The sequence below is a fragment of the Ursus americanus genome, chromosome X, assembly GCF_024610735.1.
Source record: "Ursus americanus isolate L20-20 chromosome X, mUrsAme1.1.p, whole genome shotgun sequence".
Lineage (NCBI taxonomy): Eukaryota > Metazoa > Chordata > Mammalia > Carnivora > Ursidae > Ursus > Ursus americanus.
Window position 1 is genome coordinate 44936022 of NC_142164.1, and position 6086 is coordinate 44942107.

Genomic DNA, 6086 nt, shown 5'->3' on the forward strand with positions numbered 1-6086 from the left:
GGAGGAGTAGGGGACCCCTTTTTCAGCCGGTCCTGAGTCGAGTTGGATAGGTACCAGACCAGCCCGAACATCCTCGGAATCAGCCTGAGACGCAGGAAGATGCATCTGGATCTCTACAAATGAACATCTCCAGTGCTGAGTATTGAGGTACGAAGCAGGGAACCATGAAACCGCGCACAGATATCGGAGGACAGACGGAAGGGGGAGGGAGCCACCACGTTCGGACACTGGGAAGCAGGAGCCACCTGCACGGGGGAACAGGCGGACTCGGGGACCGGCACCCACAAAAGAGCAGACTGGGACCGTGAGCCGGGAGCGCGCGCCACCAGGCATCTCGCGGAACTCCGGAATCCCGGTGCGCTCAATGGATTCAGACTGAGACTGGGAGCTCCAGGAGCACGCGGGGGCGGCTGGCGGTGTTAGAAACACAAAGGACAGAGATGCGCCGGCCCCGGAAGTGAGGGCTGGGACGCCGGGTGTGGGGCGCACATCCCGGGACGCTGCAGGGTTGAGCAGCACCAACAGAAACAGAGTTAAAGTGACCAGAACATCAGTGGAGAACAGTCTGCAATCCCTCTGTTCTGAGACAGAGGCTGAGATTCGGCCATTCCTGCTCTGACTCTCAGAAGAGGCACAGCAGACCGCCAGGGAAAGCCGCCAGAGAACAAAAGCCTGGAAATACCAGCTCACAGTGTGCCCATCCCCATCCCCCCTCTCAGGGGACACGGAGACTCTACCCAAACAGGGTTGCCTGAGTATCGGCGTGGCAGGCCCCTCCCCCAGAAGGCAGGCTGAAAAATCAAGAAGCCCACATCCCTAAGATCCCTATAAAACAAGGGTGCACGGCCTGGGTCCCGGTCAATAATTTGGGCTCTGGACAACCCCGCAACCTCTCCTCATCGGAATGACCAGAAGGAGAAATCCTCCCCCAGCAAAGAAAGGACAGAGTTTGTGGCCTCTGCCACAGAACTAATGGATATGGATATAACCTAATTATCAGAAATGGAATTCAGAGTAACAATGGTCAAGATGATGTGTAGACTTGAAAAAAGTATTAACGAAAATGTTAATAAGAATATAGAATCTCTAAGGGCGGAAATGAGAGTGAATCTGGCAGAAATTAAAAATTCTATGAGACCAATGCAGTCAAAACTAGAGACTCTGATGGTGAGGGTGAATGAGGCAGAAGAACGTATCAGCGAATTGGAGGATGGGTTAGTAGAAGAGAAAGCTAAAAGAGAATCTGGACTTAAAAAAATCCACGCTCAAGAATGTAGGTTACGGGAGATTACTGACTCAATGAAACGTTCCAATGTCAGAATCATTGGCATCCCTGAGGGGGTGGAGAAAAACAGAGGTCTAGAAGAGATATTTGAACAAATTGTAGCTGAAAACTTCCCTAACCTAGCAAGGGAAACAAACATTCGTGTCCAAGAGGCAGAGAGGACCCCTCCCAAGCTCAACCACGACAAACCTACGCCACGTCACGTCATAGTGCAATTCGCAAATATTAGATCCAAGGATACAGTATTGAAAGCGGCCAGGGCAAAGAAATTTCTCATGTACAAAGGCAAAGGTATCAGAATTACGTCAGACCTGTCTACACAGACCTGGAATGAGAGAAAGGGTTGGGGGGGCATCCTTAAATCTCTTTCAGAGAAAAACATGCAGCCAAGGATCCTTTATCCAGCAAGGCTGTGATTCAGAACTGATGGAGAAATAAAGACCTTCCAGAATCGCCAGTCATTGACCAATTTTGTAACCATGAAACCAGCCCTACAGGAGATATTAAGGGGGGTTCTATAAAGGTAAAAAGGCCCCAAGAGTGATACAGAACAGAAAGTCACAACGTATAGAAACAAAGACTTTACTGGCAACATGGCATCATTAAAATCATATCTCTCAATAATCAGTCTCAAAGTGAATGGCCTAAATGCTCCCATAAAAGGCCACAGGGTTGCAGATTGGATAAAAAGACATGACCCATCCATTTGCTGTCTACAAGAGACTCATTTTGAACTTAAAGATACATTCAGACTGACAGTAAAGGGATGGAATACCATCTTTCACGCTAGTGCCCTTCAACAGATGACTGGATTAAGAAGTTGTGGTCCATATATACAAAGGAATATTACTCAGCTATCAGAAAGAACGAGTTCTCAACATTTGCTGCAACATGGATGGCACTGGAGGAGATAATGCTGAGTGAAATAATTCAAGCAGAGAAAGACAATTATCATATGGTTTCTCTCATCTATGGAACATAAGAACTAGGAAGATCGGTAGGAGAAGAAAGGGATAAAGAAAGGGGGGTAATCAGAAGGGGGAATGAAGTATGAGAGACTATGGACTCTGAGAAACAAACTGAGGGCTTCAGAGGGGAGGGGGTGGGGGAATGGGATAGGCTGGTGATGGGTAGTAAGGAGGGCACGTATTGCATGGTGCACTGGGTGTTATACGCAACTAATGAATCATCGAACTTTACATCAGAAACCAGGGATGTACTGTATGGTGACTAACATAATATAATAAAAAAACATTAAAAAAAAAAAAAGAAATCATGGAGGCCAGAAGGCAATGGGGTCACATATTCAAAGTGCTGAAAAAAACTTGTCAAGCAAGAATTCTGTAACTATCAAACTACACTTCAGAAATTAAGTAGAAATTAGATACCCAGATAAACAAAAAACTGATTTGTTACTAGTAGACCTGCCCTACAAGAAATGCTAGAGTCCTTCTGGTTGAAATGATAGGACATTAGTAACTCAAAGCCGTATGATAAAATAATGAGCAAAGCAAAGGTAGCTACAGAGGCAAATGTAAAAGGCAGTATTATCATATTTTTGGTTTGTAACTCCTCTTTTGATATTCTACAGTATTTAAAAGACAAATACATAACAATAATTATAAGTCTATGTTGCTGAACATATATATATATATATTATAGAGGTGTAATTTGTGACATTAAGAACATAAAGGGGGTACAGAGCTATAAATAGAAGTAGAAATTTTTACACAATTAAAGTTGAGTTGGTATCAATTAAAATTAGACTTTTATAACTTTAGGATGTTATATGTATTCCCCACAGTAACCACTAAGAAAATATCTATAGAATATATATACAAAAGCAAATGAGAAGGGAACCTAAACGTGTCACTACAAAAAATAAATGAACGAAACACAAAGGGAAATCAAGGACAAAAAAAAATCTATAAGACATGTAGAAAACAAATAGCAAAATGTCAGAAGCCCTTCCTTATTAGAAATTACTTCAAATGCAAATAGATTAAATTCTTCAATCAAAAAGGCAGAAAGATTGACAGAATAAATAACTATTGGGCCAAAGAAGAAATCACGAGGAAAATCAGAAAATAACTTGAGACCAATGAAAATGAAAACACAACATAATAAAACTTATGGGATGTAGCCATAGCAGTGCTAAGAGGGAAAGTTGTAACTATAAACGCTTAAATTTAGAAACATCTTAAACCAACAACTTTGCTTTACACTTTAAGGAGCAGGAAAAAGAAAAGCAAACTAAACCTAAAGCTAACAGAAGGAAGGAAATAATAAAGATTAGAGCAGAGATAAATAAAACAGAGAATAGAAAAACAATAGAGGAAATCAATGAAACCAAAAGTAGATTCTTTGGAAATATCAACAAAATTGAAAAATCTTAAGCTAGACTAAGACAAAAAGAGAGACGACTTAAATTAATAACACCAGAAAAGAAGTTGAGCACATTACTGTCGATTTTACAAGAATAAAAATGATTATAAGAGAATGTTATTACCAATTGTACATCAACAGGTTGGACAGCCTAGATGAAATGGAAAAATTCCTAGAAACACACAGCTGCTGAAACTGAATTATAAAGAAAAAGAAAATCTCAACAGATTTATTACCGATAAGGAGATTAAGTCAGTATCAAAAACCTTCCAACAAAGAAAATCTCTGAATCAGATGGCCTCACTGATTAATTCTACCAAACATTAAACATATTAACTCCTACATTTCTCAAACTATTCCAAAATATAGGAGTAGAAAATACTACCCAACTCATTGTATGAGTAAGTGAAAGAATCCAGATACAAAAGGACAAAGATTCTATGATTCCACTTATATGAGGTACCTAGAATAGGCAAATTCATAGAAACAGAAAGTGGAATAGAAGTTACTAGGGGCTGGGGGGAGCAGAAAATGGGAGAACATCTAGATGTGTAGGGGAAGTCTTTGTAAACATCAACACAGTCAAGGGACCTGGGATTAAATTATGTATTGGTTCCACCATTTATTGCATGTGTGACATGGGTCAAGTTAATTAACCTTTCCAAATCTCGGTTAACTTATCTGGGAAAAAAAACCTAGGATCATAGTCACACCAAATTCACGGAGCAATTGTGAGGGTTAAATGAAATAATATATACAAAGTGCTCAGCAAAGAGCTTAGCATCTAAAAGGTGCTCAATGAATGTTAGCTATTACTAACCTTAGAGTGGTTTCTGGCACATAACTCAATACGTTTCTGTTGAAGGAATACATGCAACTGCATATTTGCTATAATGATGAAATTGATCAAAGTCACAGTTGGGGGAGAGGATGGGGTCCAGAAGAACTTATTGGAAAGACAACAATATGACAGAACAGAGCCCAGAAATATATTCTGTATGTATCTGACAATATGATAATACACATATGACAGGTTTTTATCTGTACATCAGTGCTACTTCTTGGATCAGCTCTCTTCCAGCAAAAGAAACCACAATTTTCATGCCCTTTTCCTTATTGCACATTTCATCCCCTTCTCCCTTAAGAAGGGACTGGAAATCTGGCAATAAAGGAAAAATTACATATATGTACGCCTGTATCTTAAGGGTAATTTTTGCCTCTTCCCATGAAACTCTTACCATATTTTAAGCATCTAATAAATATTTAAAATCAAGTCTGACCCGTGAGATTCTCAACTAACATTTGTTGGATGATTGAATTTATACGTGAGCAGTTACTATATTCCCTTCCTCTACCTATAGGGATGTTCCCCATAACACTTCATCCAGAGTTCCATTTTTATTTATCTACTATTTATATCTGACTCTCTCTCTTACACCCAAGTGGGGCTTGAACTCAGGACTCCCAAGATCAAGAGTCACACACTCTAGTGACTGAGCCAGCCAGGCACCTCTCTGATTCTCTCTTTTAAAAAAAAATATTTTATTTATTTATTTGACAGAGAAAGGGAGCACAAACAGGGGGACCTGCAGGCAGAGGGAGAAGCAGACTCCCCACCGAGTGGGGAGGCCTACATGGGGCTACAGGATCACATGCCCCCAGGATCATGACCTCAGCCCAAGGCTTAACTGACTGAGCCACCCAGGTACCCCCCTGATTCTCTTTTTTAAAAGGTTTTGAGGGGTACCTGGCTGGCTCAGTCGGTAGACTCTTATTGTCAGGGTCTTGAGTTCGAGCCCCACAATGGGTGTAGAGATTACTTTAAAAAATAAAAAATAAAAACATTTTGAAGGAGCTTTCAGTGTTACTGCACAAGATAAAAATAATTAGGGGATTGGGAAAGAATATGGTTATTTAAGATAACAGAAAGATCAGCATATGGCAATAAAGTTCACAGTTGTTAGAGGTGGGTTGTAAAATTGGTTCTGAGCTTCCTAGCAGCTATCCCAAGGGAAGTTAATTACATAATTCACATTGTCCATATGATTCAAAACACAATTACTCAGCTATTTCAGTTACCAAAAAAGGAATTTTTCCTTTGAATTATTTTTTTAGATTTTATTTATTTATTTCACACACACACACACACACACACGCAGACGGAGAGAAAAAGAAAGAGAGAGAGAGTGTGTATGTGTGCGCACAGGCAGGGGGAGCAGCAGGCACAGGCGGAGGGAGAAGCAGGCTCCCCACTGAGCAGGCAGCCCTAGGTGGCGCTGGATCACAGGACTCCGGGGTCATCACCTGAGGCAGCTGCCTAATCAACTGAACCACCCAGGTGCCGCCTTCCTTTTAATTATTAAAGAACTATTTTGTGATACAATTCCCTTCAAGAATATACTACACTACACGAAAA